An 18,347-nucleotide genomic window follows, 5' to 3' on the forward strand; every position below is an offset into this window, starting at 1 on the left:
CACATGTGTGCAAGTTCCTGTTGAAATCTTTGGTGCGGGCACTTCGACGGCGAGAGACACGTCCTTCAAATATGTGAGCGTGACGTGAGAAGATCCACATTCAGGATATGCTCAATGACTACATGATGAGATACAAAGAATTAAAAAAAAAACTGTATTGGTATACAGGTTTTAGGATAATATAGGAATCTCTATAAAATGATTTTACTTTTTATTTCTGCAAATAAATTCTTTTTGCAATGATTCTATTAGATTGTATTTCCTGAAAGTCTGAAAACTGCCTGCAACAAATGTGAGCTATGGCTCTAATGCTCCAGTTTTTTTTAATAATCTGTGACGACGGAAATGCAAAGACAGTTTCCTGAAATAATGTCAGATGCAGCTCAGATGATAGAAGCACATAAATTCTAATTTTGATGGCTTTTGATACATATATAAACTCAGATGAAGTAAAAGTGACACTAAGAAAGTTTAAATAAAACGGAGTTACAAAATGTAAGAACCCTGTGAGGGTAACAATAATAATAAGTCTATTTTTCCACACGGCTGATTCAGAGTTGCAGGGATCTCAGCAAAATTTGAGCTTGAAAATAAGCTCGACTTGACTGAGATTGGATGTGACTCCTGCTGTGATGTACCACAACGCAGAAGAATGATGTTATCGTGTGCATCACCAGGTGCCGACAGAAAATAAACCAAACCCTGCCTCACTGTACTCCATTACATCGCAAGCTTTAAGTCACAAAGATCTCAGCCTGATTACACACAATTTGTCTGGGATTTCCAAAATGTCAGAGAGTGTAGCTGCTTTAACCTGAGGTTTAGTGTAGGAGCTATGGACACGGTAAACAAAACCATCAGCTGGTTTCATGCTAGACCTTCAGCTGAACAAGTCAATGTTGCCAAATTAAAACAGCTTAAAGCACTTATGAAACTGTGTCATCATAAATAAGATAGTTCTAAACAGACCTACTGATATACATATACTGATGATAAAAAAAAGCCCTTACTTGGATCTCTGGAGTACAACAGCTCGTGTGCTCTGTGTTTTGGTTTTTCACAGCTGAATGACTCCAGAAACAACACTCCTACACTTTGACTACAATCCTCCCAATGCTGGTAAACAGTGGTGTCCCATTGCAGCAGTTTATTTAGGAGTGTGTTCTAGCCCAAACAGGGATTAGAACAAAGCCCACTGCTCCCTCTTTTAGACCACTAAGTACTTTCTGCCGCTGCTGCCGAAGGTTAGTAGGCTTCTGAAACACATGAACAGCTGTCTGGGTGTGTGTGTGTGTGTGTAGAAGAAGAACATATGAAAAAAGTCACATAATGGAAAAAAAAAACAAACATCACATAAACAGTTCACACAGAACTGAGCACAACTCTTGAGAGCATGACAAGAACGGACTAACACTGTCTCAACAGAGCAAAATAACACTGTAAGTGTTTCAAACTTCCCCTTCCTCCGATGGGATGTTTATGGTGTATAAAAGACCTTTCAAACTTTTCAGACATAGTATCTGTGGATGTTCAGTGGACTGCAGCACTGGCAGAAAAATACAAGTATGGTGCCCCCTTGGGGACACATAACAGGAATATCAGCGGCAGTAACAGCAGCAGATTCAGTGAAGATGTGCAAGTTTAGTGCACTATTTTTAAGGTTTTTGCAATGATTTTCATTTCAAGGATATTAAACTATGTTGCAATGATTTGTCCATGACACTTATATACATATATTTACTCTACATCAGTTGAAGAAGAGAAGCTTTCACATAAGTATGAATATATGTTTTGATTTTATTTTTTATTTTTTACTTTATCAGACAAAATGTTAAATATTGAAAGTCTTTCAGGAGAAATAAAAATAAAAAGTGCATTTATGTCTGAACGAGGTCTGGTTTCGTATCTACAACAAACACACAACAGAAGTCCTTCTACTGTGGTGTAATGGAAAAGCTTTCTTTTTTTCATTTTCAGGTTCATGAGCTCAGCAACAGACACGTCCCTCTTCATTTACACTCAGACACTTGCAGATACTGGTAAATGTATTTTCTAAACTGTGAATTTCTTTGATAAGTCTTGAGGTGGTCAGAAACCAGGCCCCAGTTATTTTGTAGCAAAAAAACCTTCCAACTTTTACACTTCAGTTCTGTTCCGAGTTTTCTGATAGATTTGTAGGATTGATTGTTTTTCGACTGATGGAGCAATCAGGGGAGCTTTTGAAGCTCTGGTAAATATTATGAGTTGAGTCAAATACCCCACAATTTATAACGGGAATAGTATCATTGTCTTTGCGTCGCTCTTAGTGAGATTGGATTTCAGAGGAATACGCAACCTGAGAAGACGTCTATTCACTGGTGTGTTCCTCCTTCAGGGATCTGCTGGAGCTGCACACTGAGGTCTATTCTGGATTGTGTGGCTGAGCTTAAAACTGAACATTTGCAAAGGAAATGTGAGGCAGTCCTGTTAAACCACGTTCTCTTTATATGATTACTGAGAAGGATCACATTGTACAGATGTTGTTATAAATTCAGTCATTCTACTGTCTTTTATGTTTGGCATATCTGGGACTACTGTCTGTGTATTATACTGTAACTGTAGCTGCCACATAAGTTTGACAATCTATTTGAAGTTAGTATTTGTTGATAATTCAGATTCTGTTGTGCTTTTCAGTCTTTGTCATGTCATCTTTAGCAGACACAGCCCGCCAGCAACGAGCCAACATGGTGTTTCAGGATTTTTCAAACTTTTTCAATCACATAATTCAGCTGAGTGAATAATAATCCCACTGTCTGAGGTCCAGCCTGCCTTTCCCATTAGTTAACTTGGATCAATTCCAGTGCCTTGCGACCCTGAACAGGATACAGCGACATAGAAGACTGACTGATGAATATAATTAAATCTAAAAAAAATTCTGGGGTGGTAACACTTCAGACGACAGATTTATTCATGTTATGCACTTCATTAAAAAACACTGAAATGTAATGAAAGAGAACACATAAACATTAAGGTGTTATGTAATCAAAAAAATCAAAATATCTTGAACGTTTGCTGATGTTTTTACCTGTAAATGAGGACGGAGTGAGCAGATTTCCACTTCAAAAAAGAGGACTGGTCACGACCTTCTGTAATTTCTGTGTGCAGAAAAAAAAGAGACAACAACAGAAAAATTATTGAATCATATTAACAAAAAATCAAACATCACTTTCAGAGAGCAGCAAAATGCATTAAACATGCACGTCATTCCCTTTGATTCACCTTTTACTCATGTGCAGCTGCCTTTGTCCCATGTAAAATACACAATAACCTAAATATAAATGAGACTGCACAAAACACAAACACTGTAAACGCAGATTTCTTTTTTCCTGTGATAGAAACATACAGGCTGTATGCCAAGTGCAATTGAACTGATTTACTGGTGGAAGAGTCAGGTCACGCAGAATCCCACCTGTAGAGTCGGAAAATCAAACTCAAATAAATATTCCTTATACAAACATGACACTCCAGGCAGCTTCATTTCTTCACCTCTAAGAAAATACACCCTCAGAAAAACTAACCCGCACTGGATTAATTTCACAGTGTTGCTTTTTATTGCCACCCTATAAACCACTCCGGCCTGTAACGTATGCATGACTGTGTGAGTGTGCATGTCGAGAAAGAAAACGCCCCCCTCTCTATTTTCTATGTCTGTCAAGTGATTTTTTTTTTTTTTTTTTTTTTTTTTTTTTATGTACGTTATCCCCCATAGACTCCGCCACTATTTGACAAAGAGGTCAGTTCACATTAGGTGTTAAAGGGTCAGATTGTCAATAAATCAAAAATTGCATAAAATTTAGAATAACACTAAAACCATGATGAGTGGAAAAAAGAGACTAAAAGTGTTACGATAACACAAGTAGAGAGCTTGATATTCAAGTGACAACGAAAATAACATGTAATTGCTGATAGGCAGAGGTCAAAATCCAGCAAAAATGAGTGCAGTCCAGACAGAAGAAAGACTAAAAAGATATGAGGACAGCAAAACTAAACATCAAACAGCTGTTATAAGTTTTTGAAAAACAGTAAAAAGACCCAGGCACAGTCTTAACAGAGCAACTTTGCCAAACCTCTCAGAGATTTACTGGTTATGATTTACTGGTTATGTCAACAGTCTGCACTGACCTCGGCCTATTCCTCATATAGATCCCCCGGCCCATTGGCTTTACTCCAGTTATCGTTGCTCTCATGCACTGGTTTTGTCTGAGAATGACACAATAATGTTCCATCCTCAACAGGATCCAAGCAATTCAGATAGGAGTATTTTAAACTTTTTCTGTGTTGTTATGCAGAATGCAGTAAAACACTGTTGTTAGGTTGAATATCAGTCACCAAAATAAAACACTTTCCCACTTTCTCAGGCCCATTTCCAAGAACAAAACAATGGTCTTATATTAAAGCTGCATTAAGGAGTTTTTCAACTTTAAAAATACTCATTTTCCACCATAAATATGTTACACATTTTTAATGATGTGTACAATGTGCCCTGACATATTCATTGCAAGTACCGCTAACAGCGCTAAATTGTCACTTGAAAGTTGCAGTGCCGGTCCGGCACCAGCATTTTTTTGGGGAGAATTTGAGAGGAATGACGTCATGCACGCTCCGGCTGGCCTGATTTAGTTAGGTTTCGTTTTGTCCGCTATTACTCCGCCAGATGCTTAGTGAGCAACAACTGAGCAGGATCTTCCAGAAAGTAAGAAAAGACTGGCTTCTAGCACTGCCACTCGAGCGCTACTAAAAGAGTGAGGAAGGAGTTCCCCTCTTCTGTGCACGCGAGCCACAGGCACGAGTGTTTCACTAAGCTGCATTACACCCAAGGCCTGCAGGGGCCGCTATTTCGCATAAAACGTGCAAACTCCTTAATGCACCTTTAAGTCCCATCACACATTTTTTTCTGTGTTTGGCTTCAATAGTACCATTCATACATCCATTTTCTGAACTTGCTTTAGAAGATGTGTACGAGCCGGCTACTCCCTGGTCCATCAGAGGACAAGTTTAGAGTCACCAACCAACCTCAAGTTAAAATCTTACTGACGTGGGAGAAAACTGGCAAATCTCACTCATCTGAAAAACCTTGAATAAAACCAGGGGTGCCACTAGAAGAAGAGAGTGCTCACCTGAATTACATTGTGCGATTAGAATGATCCTGCAATAAATAAATAATCATAAAAGTTTTACAAATTTCTGCATTAAAGTTAACATGCAGCCCCTTCATCTGCTGTCAACTACAAATCCACAGTCACTTATTAGACTGACTTAAATTAGTCATTTCAAGAAACATCTGATAAGAAGGATGTGGAAATCGCAAAATGCCACTGTGGGTATAAGTTTCCAGTCCCACCTTCAGGTATGAGAAGCAGGCGTGTCGCGGCGAGGGCCAGGCGGTGTGCCAGACGGTTGGTTGTTCCAAAAAAGGATCAGTGAGGCAGATTACTGCCTAAATCCCTTCTTTCACCGAGTTCCTACAAACTGTCATTTTGCTCTCTGCTTCACAATGGGCAATGAAAATACTGGCAGGTCGGGTGACAGGAGGAACACCGCGGCCTACAGCGTAGCCATGTTCACATGCAGACAGGAACTTCCACACACACGCCACAAATGGTTTATTGTGACGCGTTTATTCACGTGAATGTGACACAATTCAGAATACAGAAATGTAGCTGTTGCAATTAGATGATTGACAGATGACACAATTGGCTTATTCACTTTGAAAGTTTTACAAATCATAACCAAACATGCATGCAGGATGTGCAATTCATCTCCCCACACACACATACTGTAAGTGTATATATGTGCATCTTAGGTTTGGTCTAAACAGCCAAGTGGCATCTGCTTTGATCACCTAAGAGCCCATTTTTAATAAGGTTTAAATATATAAACAAAAAACACACAAGCACTATCACTGTATTTCTAATATCATGGCCAATTATGGATTTGACCACAACTCATGCTGCGGGTCAATGCACCACCCATTCACCAGGTATTCACCACCCTATAGAAAAACAGGACGACCGAGGAGGGTTGAGAAAGTCCTAAAGAAACCATTAGAGAAACACACATGATCAAATTCACATGAGGCCGTAAATAGCTAAATGTATGAACAGAAGATTGATTCATACTCAAGAGTAATGTGGCAATCACTCAGCAAGCCCGGCCTTTAACCTAACACATTACTGCTCTGAGGCACTTCTGTTAGCAACACACACACACACACACACACACACACACACACACACACACACACACACACACACACACACACACACACACACACACACACACACACACACACACACACACACACACACGTTACCTGGCTACCCACACACACAGACAGACAGACAACAATAACAAATGTAAGCCAACATCCATCTGATCTGAGCAGATTTATTACTGTAGTGTTGCTGTGATACTCCACTTCAGCAGAGCTGATTCGCTCATTATGTTCAGCTGGAGTTCCACTAGTTAGTTAGAGGAAGAAGATAGTCTATAATTTGGATGTCGTTGGTTTTATAAAGAAACTGCTTTTTATGAACTCATGACACGAAGAAGAAGCAGGATAACAACAGCAGTGAAAAATGACCAACATGCAGACCACAGCGTCAAGCGCTTTTAAAAAGAAGCTAAATGTTTATCTAAGGATGTAAATGCATCGCAGGCAAGGTGGATAGGAGCACATGTAACTGTAATTGATTCTTATACTCAGACATCGTTTATGATGCTGTCAGAGGAATCGAATCGAGTCAGCTCAAAATCACTGACTCACTCCTCCAACAGCAAATAGGAGTTTAGTGAAATAATCACAATGGAGACAATAAACAGACCTGCTGAAGCTGCCCAGTGACAAAGACAAAGCAGCTTTACATCTTACAAAAACGGTTTTCACGAAGGATAAAAGTCAAAAGAACAAGTAATTGTATCGGCACTATTCATTTCACAAAACTAATCAGTCGCTGATGCAGTACGGTACAAGTCACATCTTCAGTCTACAACAGTGATTGTCAAATGGTGGCCCGCGGGCTGAATCTGGCCTGCCGAACCGTCCAATCCGGCCCGCGAATGCTTTGCATTCATGCACACACACGTACCCCACGGGTCCAGTCCGGTGAGGTCCGGGCGCGCAGCACACCCACAGGTTGTCACGTCTCAGAAACACATTAAATCCCACAGAGATGCAATAATGTCTTCTACAGGTAACAGGCTGATCACTATATACACTATACAGCATGCACATTAGTGCACAGAAAATGATTTGTAGCACTGATATACGGTAAGAATGTGCAAACATTATATTTAGTCCAGGGACGACGAAATGATAAGATAGAGGAAAATATGCAGCAGCTGTTTGCATTCGGCACGAATGTTAACTTGTAAATTTTATGAACAAAGTGAAACTTCAGACACTCAACAGCAGAGGACATGATTACTAAAGGTGGAGATTGGAGTCAGATATCAACGAATTAGTGTGATTAACATTAAATAACAGCATCATTCATGCGGTCATCTGTTTGCTGTCTAACAATGACAGCAGTGTGACTGTGTTGACTGCAGTGGATGTTATTTACCTGTACAGGTGTCCAGATCTGGCAGACAGGTGAGTGCAGCTGTAGGTGTAAGCTTATAGTTGCTTCATGAGGAAACTATGGATGGAAAGATAATCTGCAGTCCAAAAAATGTCTGATTATTCTGTATTTTTGTGTGAATAAAAATGGCCAAAACAGCAATGTGGAGGAAGAACAACTTACTCAGTTCAGAAAATTAATGTTTCCACATTATAAGTTCAACTGGATATAATTGAAATGGTTTGCAGATGGCTTTGTGACAGATATACAGGGAGTTCTGAACTGACAGTTCAGTGGTTTGCAACAAGAAGCACAGGATGTTTTATCCAGGGAGAAAATGATCTGCACTCAGACTTCATCTGACTTCCATGTCAATTAAAATTCTAATTTCTCCATGTATAAACTCACATGTTCAAAGACTGATGCAACCTGGAACACCGCGTCAAATATGTTCCTCTTCTTTCCCCCTCCCTAGCACTTAATGAGAAACATTCAGGATCTAATCATGAGACAATGGCAACATCAACGCCAACAGTAAGAAACACTCACTGTGGCAAACTCCTGCCAGCTCCAATAAAATCCAGGCAAACATATTTTGCATGTACTCTGACCTTAAACGAACTTTTCCCTTTTTAACAAAACATTTCCAGTAGAGAGTGAAGTTTTGATCTCAAACTTTTCTTAAACAAAGTATTTATTTGATTAGACCACACATATATAACACAATGCCATAATATAACATTTAGTCTGAACTTGCCCCTCCATCTGCTGCTCTCCGTCCCGTATGAGATGCTGGAACTGAAAATATCTCTATCTGTGCTCCAGAAGTGCTCGCCAGACGTGCGTCCTGTCAGTCGTGTCCAGAGACCACCCCTGCTGTCTGCACCTGCCGGCGAACATTGACCATGTTTGCCTAAGTTTGACTGACGTGCGACACGCTCACGCTGGTGACTGACGTGATTTGCTTCCCCAGAAAACAGCCCCAGAGGTGAGAAGTACAGTATGGAGCCGTGAACAGGTTAGAGCTGTGTGTCTGTACATGTATACGGACTGAGTTTTAGGAGGTGTCTGAGATAGAAAACAGCAATTTCAAGGATATGACTCATTACTGCGCTATAGACCCCTTAGTGTGTGTGTGTATATGTGTGTCTTTGGGAGTTGAAACAAGTAACAAATCCATTTACCTGCCAGGTTTCCAAAGCTTTTCCGCCTGTTTGCTCTGGAACTCTTTTTCACTTCATCACTGAGGGGCTGAAAAGTTTTGTGTGTGAAATCAGCTGGCAAAGCTTAACAGGGCAAACGTGACATGGGGCAGATACTGGATGCCTTTTGACCCCACATTTACTTCATGCTTTATTTATGATTGGAAATTTTTTAAAGTAGATTCAATCAGAGCACATTGTATATAAATGATATTTTTTTATCACTTTTTTTTTTTTTTTTGATCAGCCACAGCATTATGACCGCGGACAGGTAAAGTGAATAACAGTAGTTAGTGGGATAAATGAATCAGAACTTAAATACTATTTTGAACCTAAATACTACTTCTAACGTATTGAATATGAAAACATGAAAAAAAGGTTCATCTCAAGGATTTGAAGAGTCACAAGGTCTAAAATGTAGAACGGACCAGAGAAACATTGTTCTTGTTTGTACAGGATGAAGAAGAAGAGATTTAAAACCAACTTTGAAGAAAAAGTTTATAAATATTGTTATCTTTCAATAAATTACATTGCAGCAGGGACTTCATCAGACTGTCAGCAGCCACATGACGTCTTTACCAGCTCCACACTGTCGGAGCGCTACACTCACGGGGCAGAAGGTAAAAGGCATGTTTGCCTAGAAAATAATTTTTCAGGGCAACAAAACGTCTTACTCCATATTTAATCCTTTATTTTACGAGGCCTGTGTTCTCCAGAATGTGTGTTTTATTTAAAACATACCCCTGCTAAATGAGCTGTAACACAGGGCCTTTACTTAAAAAAAAAAAGCTGATGGATGGAGTTGCAAGTTTGGAAGATCAAAACGGTTGAGGCGAATCATTTTTCTACCACTCAATTAATCTAGCAACCTTTCTCTTTTTAGTTTCCCTTTCAGTTTTTTATTATATAAAGAAAACAAACTCACAGATAAAATACACCACAGCAAAGCATACCAACTGTGAAGACAGGAAAGCATGAAGACGTATGCTCTTTTGAAATTAGTGAGAACATTAATTGTTTTCATGTGATTATGTATAACTAAAAACTACTGATTAATGAAAATCTTCTAACAGACTCAAAATTCTGATGTGGATAAAAGATAAACCACAAACAGGAGGACTATTATAAATAAGGTTTCTAAAATGTGCCAAGTAAATAAAGCAAACCTGACTGAAGCCTGAGCTGTTGATACAAGCTGGGATTCATCTAGGCTAAAATGTGTTTGCAAAACTGAATCCCTGCTTTCCCAGTGAAAGAAGTGCAGCCTTTCTATTACTTGGAATAATTTTGATCAATTACCTCAGATTTTTTTTATTTATTTATGTTTTTTGACAAATAGGGAAAACATTCTTAATTTGATCATTTTACAAACTTGTTATGAATTGCAAATACATGCTGAATCCTTCCCATTTCTCCTGAATCATCCAGCACAGGGCACGCCTCCACATCCTCCACACTCTGTCGCATGTTTACTTTTTAGATGTTGCATAAAAGTTGTTGAAATGAACAAAACCGTGATGCTTTTCCACTTGTTGAAAGGAGCTCTTGTACTATTTCAATTTAAAACTAAGAATTATTCCCACAACCCTGTGCAGGATTAAGAGCTATAGAAGCTGGATGGACAGATGGACGATTAATTATCAGGGATTTATCCATTGTTTACTCATCAACACTCCCAGTTGGATTAAACAAATACAATGAAAGGCACAAAGCAAAGGACCCCAAGTGAGGCATATTTTAAATTTCTTTAAGTGGCTTTTTTCTCAACTCAAACTTTGAGATAAAACTTACAAAGACTGTGTAAAAGTCAGTGAAATTTAAAGTAAAATGTAAGAATAACTTTATTTTCAAGCATTTCTATCCCTGAGCGAGCCTCACTCACTGCTCTCCTCTGTCCCTCCCAACACAACAGTTCCTTTTATCACCAACTATATGTCAAGGACAGAAGCAGAGGAAGAAAGAAAAAAAAAACCTAAATAATTCACACATTTAAAAAAAAAAACTGTTTTTGTAAGGTTCATGATTGTTTCCATGTTTTTTTACTGATCTTTTTAGGAAAGTTTGTAAGTAGACAATAATGTGATAATGGCCAGGGTTACGAGTAGATGAACAAATAAAAACCAGACACGCAGGCAGACAGAAAACAACCCAGAGAGGGAACAAGAGGGACACAGTAAGCAGAAACACGCAAAACTAATTCATACGGGATAAAAAGCGATCTTGAAGGAGAGCCACTTCACCTTGAGAACGCCTTGTGGCAACAAAGAGCGTCCACAGCCTCCAGATTATCCTTAATTTCCTGCATCAGAAGTCCTGGCTATGGAATAGCTCAAACAAGTTTTCATTGCTTAATTACATACATTTGTGCAGGGTCAGGAGAAGGTTTGGAATCAGCCCTCGGGATCTGCATGGCACAGCAGCATCTTCGCCAGCTGACATATGAGGAAGGCCAAACAGAACTCAGAGAAAAAAAATAATAATGCAGCGTCTGGTGTTTTTCAAACTGTGCGCATAGGAGACATAGTCAGACGTTTACAGATGCATCATGTGAGCTGTGTGGAGTGAACTGTAACGGGGAAGCTTCAAGATTTCAGGAGGTACAAGAAACTGAATGCAAACACATGGAAAGCTAAAGCCACCAAACTTCTACGAGATGCAAGGGAATCTGTCAGACTCACCACAGTTTCGGCACTTTAACACTCAGCCTTTTCTTTGTTATAGCAGCTGCAGGGTGAATATTCCACTCACATTTTATTTGACATCCATCACAGTCCTCTGTTGAGTTTAGGAACCTCTTAAATTAGCCGGTACCAGGCTGAGCTTATTAAACAGAAAAACACAACTGATTGTTTTATTATTTATGAGCACGTTACTCATTCCTTAACTATTTAGTCAAAAACCTATGCAGCTGAATCAAGTTTCTAATCCAAAACACGGATATGTTGAGAGCAATAACAAACCAATTACCTTTTGGTAGTCTACCGATGAAAACAACACGCCATTTTTGTTTTTCTTAGATACAAGTTTTTTCAATCCATACAACACAAAGTCATCAGCAGTCTTTTGCAAATATTTTAATCCCAATATTTAAAAAATAAATATTGCTTTATCCTAAAAAAAAAAAGACTTGGTCAACCACTAATTTATATGCTACCTATTATCCATCTCACGCGTTCTCAGACAACAAAGGACAACCTGGATGGATGGATTTTGCCCTCCCCTCCTCCAGGTGGCTGGAGGCCTCGTAAACGGCTCCAGACGCAGGGACTCTGTCTGCCATCTGACAATGATTAGGAAGCAGCCTCGCCTCGCCGTAGAGGAGGAGCGCCCCAACACTCAATTGCTGCGACACAACTTCATATGCAGCAAAACTAAACATGCCACCCACAAGTTTCAAGATTTTGGTTGTGGAGATGCCCATCGAGAAGATCGGAGCAGTATTAGGCTCAAAGACAAACATCACATGCATGCACTCTATGTGTGTTCTGGGTCCGGTACATACAGCAGCCATATCATTTTTCTCTCTTTCTTTTCTGGAACACACAAGTCTCCCTTTCTTTCCCTCCACCCTGACATCTGACAGTAATTATAGCACAACCTCCAAAACTCAACTCACTTAACTCTCCATTATTAAGTGACTTGGTGCCACTGACATAATTTGTTCATCTACACGTAGAATTAACTGACACACGCACACACGGATGCCTGGGCCCCTGGAGGTTATTCCTTCCGTGCATGTCCGCACGCACACGCAAACACACCTCAAATCATGCAATCACATGCGCTCCCGGACTCCCCCCCGCCCCCCTCCCTCCCTTCAAGCACAGGACCCTGGTCCTATCTGCCCCTCCCTCCCTCCGTCTGCAGTCCCCTGGAACAGAACAGTCACGGCTGTGTGCACTGTTGATTAGCTAGAACCTGAACCCAGGGGAAGCACTGGAAACTCCACTGTTCTTTATTGTATTTCTCTTTAGGAAAAAAAGGAGTCTCTGATAACTTGGCTATCACTCCCCCATTACCTTATCTTTTACAAATGTAACTCGTACATTAAGGCAACCCTTTTCGCTACAACAATGGCTGCTTCTCTTAAACTGTCAACAACATTCAATGGTGAGGCTGAGGCCTCTACAGGGACATGTGTGCATCCCGGTTTGGGGTTGTAACGTTGCAGTGCAATGTGGTGACTTGTGGTGATGCATGCGAGGGTGTGTGTGCATGAGGTTATTTGTTATGGCTAATTCCTTAATCCCACGACATGTGCCTGAGACCTGCAACAAATGCCTCCGAGGAGAACTTCTGCGCACGGAGAAAAACACACTGCAGTGCTATCATTACTATTAATCCCTCTGCAGTGTGCCAGCTGCAGCTGGTCGGAAAGGAACACAAGGATCTGTTGGAACAAGATTTAGCGATGAAACCAAGATGTATTAGCTTTTGAGGATAATTGTGCATTTGAAAAAATACTGTGGTTTGTCTTATGGTGTTAGCAATAAATCATATCTTTAGTTTCGGCTTTGAGGAATTCAAAGAAGTCTGAATCCACACGGTGAACAGCCAACATGCTGATGTGCATCTGCCTCCCTATGAGATCTGCTTTTCTGTCTACAGCTGATAAAAACTAAGCCAGCAGTCTGCTGCACCACAAGCCACATACCAGCTATAAAACATGCTTTTATCACACATTTAGATTCATAGAATTGGCCTTTCTTAAAGGCAATGGCACTACTTTAATACAGCGTGTTAATGTTTCTGCAGTCTCATTGCAGCACAACACATGGATGAGGTGAGAAGAAAGAATGAACTGCTACTATTTCATTTGGAAAATAACCCCATCTACCATGGGATCAAAGGTCACTTGAAAAAAATTTACTTTATTTATATCATGTATTTTTGGTTGAAGAATCACAGTTGTAATGCTAGAATGGTGAGGATCACCTCTAATCTATTACAAACACACTCAACAAATGCAGCGTGACTTTAAGACCCATGAAAACCAACTACTTTTCAGAAAGGTGGATGCAGTGGAGGGCACTTCGCCTCATACCAGGAAAAATACCCATTTTGAGTCTGAGTTGAGGTTCAGGGGCCTTTCTGGGTGGAGTTTCCAAGTTCTTCCTGGGTTTTCACCACGGTGTTTCAATTTCTTTCCATAGTTCAAACACAGGAATCACTCTTCGCCAGCAGAGGGTGAAGACAGGGTCCATCACAGGTCAAACACAGAAAAACAGACAAACACACACTCTCTCACACATTTACACCAAAAGGCATTTTACTTTTACTGATCAACCTGACTTACGTGTTTTTGGACGAAAAGAGGAAACTAGATTACTCAGAGAAAACCCACACATAGAAACTCCCCACGGCTGCTCAACGGCTGCTCAACCCAGACTGGAACCAAAGACATTCTCACTAACATACAAAAGTGCTACGACTAAGACTGTAACTTTTTACAGTCTGGTTTCATCTATTCTATCAATAATACAACATTAGTATATCACGTGGCTTGCTGATGTATGTGCAGCTGCCTCTCCAGGGCATATGTGGCAAAATTTATTCTGACCTGGAAGTTACATAAGATTCTTTTATTATTTTCATCTACATGGTTTGTGTTGGGAAATCGCATTGGACACGGAGCCGAAAATGTCCAATAACTTTTTAAACAAGTTTGATCTCTGAGTCTTTAAGCAAAATGTATTTCACCTAGGTAGGATTGCAGGGTAGGTGCAGGGAGTTTTTTTTTTTTTTTCCTCAACAGGAAGCTGAGCGGACACGGTTCAGTGGGTCCGGCTTGTAAAAACACTGCTTCAAGCTCTGACGATGAATATAAAACTGGTGAGCACGAGAAGCAGGTTTGTGCAAAAGTGCGCCATGCAGTGAAGTGAAAGGCTGATACATGAGTGTGTGTTTATGAGGAGAAAGAAGTTCTGCTTGCAAGTTTAACAAAAGGGCAACAAAGTTGCTCACAAAATGCTTTAGAAAATGCAACCCTATAATTTTAGGAGAGGATCTTTATGGGCTCTGGTGAGTGATGCTGTGTACCGAGGCCATAATGCTGTGGCAGTGTTTCCATTTACTGTCTGTGTGAGAGAGATGCTGACCTAATATGCAGTCATCTGCTTGATACTGTTTTGGCCTGGAACCTACAGGGGCCTGTTAGGGACATCTGGTCTCTCTTGGACTCGCTTCCTCTACATTTCTCCCTCTTTTTGGATCGAGCAGTCCCCCTAATCTGGCAGGGGTGATTCAGTGTGGGCCATCTGGTCAGCTCTGGGTTGTTTTTATACTACCTTATTAAATCTGTAAAGAACAGCCCTCTCCATACTCTACCTGGCATGAGTAATCCATAGGTTTTCCCTCTTTTTCACATTATGCATCGCCCATTAACGACCTGCGACTGCAGCTCCCATTAGTGTCCACAGAAGCCAGATGATTGTACAGTAGATATGTTGGTTAAGGTTATCTATCCAGTAGATGTCGGTGAACATCAGATTACCCCCTGGTGGCTGTTTTCAATAGGTTCATTCAATGAGCATTACACTGTCACACAGGACAAAACACAAAGACTCCCAGAGGCCTGCTTCACTTTGTAATTGCCTCTCGAGGTGGATATGTATAAATCCACAAGACACGTGAGTGAAGAAACAGGCCCCCCCGCCAGATTCGATTTCACATGCATCAGATTCAATATCGTAGAGGTTAAATTCAATTTGGTGCCAATCATATCAATCTGATTAAATCTTTCAGAAATAATGACTTTGGAAAACAAACTGATGAGCCCATCATAAATTTATGTCTCATGAGAAAGTGGTGTCTGCACCGGCTGCATGGGTGCAGTTTCAACCAGGAGGGTATCAATGACGTGACAGAAGACAGTACATCTGCAGCAGCACATTAGCCCCTTATCAGCACGGGGCCAGAAGCAGAGAGAGACAGAAACGCAGACAGCAAGACAGACAATAATAACAACCAGTGACTTCTGAGTCTGATTATACACATTAAAGTCCATTCTGTGCCAGAGACACATCTGCACAAATCAAAGAAAGCCATTTATCATTCCAGGATTACATGGATGTGTGTGGAGGACTGGACAACTTAATGAAGACTACCTGGGTCGAAGACATGGAGTCAGACGCTGACGGGAAAAAAAGGTAAAGATACAGTTACATACCAGAGAGGTGGAGATAATTCCGTGAGCTGACTTTAATGTTTCTTCAATCTGTCTTGGAATTGCCTCTGTCCATTTCAACAGTTTCCGAGTAAATCTTTACCACTGCTAAACTTTAGGATGAATCAAGAGAAAAAAAAAAGCAACACAAAGAAATCTACGTGTGTCTTGTTTTTTTACAGACATGTTGAAAGTTGCACAAATAAAGAGCTGTTCATGTGTTTTACACATCCTGTCTTTAAAATAGGAAGTCAACGTTTTCCATCACTCAGTCTGACCTTTAACCTTCCAGACATTCTTAGAATATTAATACCAAAGCCACAGCTTGAAGTAATTTCTATCTCTGATGACTAAAACAGAAAGGGGACAAAAAAAAGAAAACCCCACGGACACTTGATGCTCTTGTCTATCCCGAAATGATTCAGTCCATATTTGTATTTTTACATTTCAGTAAAGGTCACTAATAAATATAAAGGTCATAATTCTTGTTGATATGACTGCAGAAGAAGGCTTTAGGAGTGAAGGAATGTCTAGACCAGGAGACCACGAAGACACTTCCTGAAACTTAACATTGACACTTGCTCTCGGGGCAAATATTTTCTCCCTTCAGTGATGGAATGGCAACTCAAAAGGGGGCACCATGGAAATTGGAGGTCTTGGGTTTGGGGGGCAAAAGGGATGAAACCAAAAGTGGATCCAGATGGTTATCATTTTCTCATCAGACCTCTTTTTCTCCTCCACTCATCACTCCATCATCTCTTGAGTCCCCCTCACCCCAAAGTTTTTAGTTTTTTTTTTCTTCTTCTTCTTCTTTGAGTGAACCACAGGCCCAGTGATTACTTTGGTTAGAACTGAGCCAAAGCAAACAGAAAAAAACAGAGCTGTGGTCCATAAAGTAAACAACAGTCTCACAGTTCAAAGACAAACTGTATGAGTTAAAGCATCCTCGGGGCTCAACCTGTTTGTGCTCGAGATCAGGCCTTCTCATACAAACCATACACTGCTTTCACTTAGAACATAGTAATATCTAAAATAAACGCAAACTCAACAAAAGGCAGGAAGAGATTAGAGAAAAATGATAAAGGTGGATAATTTGCGAAGAAAAAAATGAGAACAAGGACACTTAAGGAGTGGCTGAGCTGTGATCACTGTGTGAATTAGAGACTAGTGAAAGAAAAACAGAAGATTCATGACATCAGGCGTGTGTTTCAACATCCGCCCCGCAGGACACAGGCCCAGACACATCATTAATCAGGCTAATAAATCATAATCCAAACATGTTTGATACTATCTACCTGCACATCTTTCAGTTTAAAATGATGGCTGGCAGCGTGTTATAGTCATTAGGTGATTACTGTGATCCAGTTGAGCTGTTTCTAGTCAACAAAAGGTTGGAACGTCTCAAGTAGGAACATCTCAAGTATTGTTACAAAAGGTGAAAATGTCAGCTCTTCGTCACCTCATTCAAAAGAAAGGGGACGACCGGGCGGGGGCGGAGTGTGTGAACTGTGCACCTCTGAGTGAATTATAGAGCACACACACATAATCACTCCATCATGAGATCAGGTAGACATTGTCTGCTCTAAGTGTTCACCCTGAGGGAGAGCAGAGGCGTCACAGAGCTGAAGATGAGAATAGTGAGATAGCAGGGCAAAAAGCTGATGAAAATAAATTCACCCTGAAGTTCAAACAGTGGATGAAAAGTAAAACTGAAGCTGCATTGATCTGATAAACTCAGACTCTCTCAGCAGACGGGAACATGCAAATTCACTGTTCACAGTGGTCCTTCACACCTAATGAGCAACGATCAGGTGGTTTGATACACATAACCATCTGAGCTGCATCAGACCCAGTTTCAAAAAGGCTTCATAAAATACTTAGAGAGTGAACCTTCAGCCAACATCAGATTAATGAACCATATGAAAGCCATAAGCCATTCTTTATGTGACACACACACACACACACACACACACACACACACACACACATACATACGCACACACAGCCTGTCAGACCAGATTTTTTCTCTTCACAGACTGTGCCTTTATTAGGTTCTTTAGTACAAACAGCTGAATTTAACTCAGTAAACAATATCTCTGTCAGAGTTGATCTTGTCCCTGGACCAGGAGCTGCAGAGCAGAGTTTCAATTCTTTATGTAAACTGGCACAACGACAGAGACAGAAACGACACCCTAAAAATAAAATAAAAGATAAATAAAGAAACTTCTGCAGCTCAGGTAGAGGTAGTGTCAACTCCAAACGTCCACTGAGACAGTCTGGTATCAAATATGCACAGCTGGATGACCGTGGTCACATTTCATCTGGTGATGAAAGTAGACTGACGCCCTCACGGAACAGTTCATAAATAACCGCACATAG

General features: G+C 40.4%; 1 protein-coding gene across 1 annotated transcript in view; it reads right to left on the reverse strand.

The window, feature by feature from the left end:
- bmpr1ba (bone morphogenetic protein receptor, type IBa) overlaps positions 1–18,347 on the reverse strand; it is a 57,183-nt gene that overhangs the window by 35,043 nt on the left and 3,793 nt on the right. Inside the window, exon 2 of the mRNA XM_030105029.1 lies at positions 3,065–3,134. The gene's annotated coding sequence lies outside the window, so the exon portion shown is untranslated. The remainder of the gene's footprint in view (positions 1–3,064; positions 3,135–18,347) is intronic.

The sequence above is a fragment of the Salarias fasciatus genome, chromosome 12 (genome assembly GCF_902148845.1).
Source record: "Salarias fasciatus chromosome 12, fSalaFa1.1, whole genome shotgun sequence".
Taxonomy (NCBI): Eukaryota; Metazoa; Chordata; class Actinopteri; order Blenniiformes; family Blenniidae; genus Salarias; species Salarias fasciatus.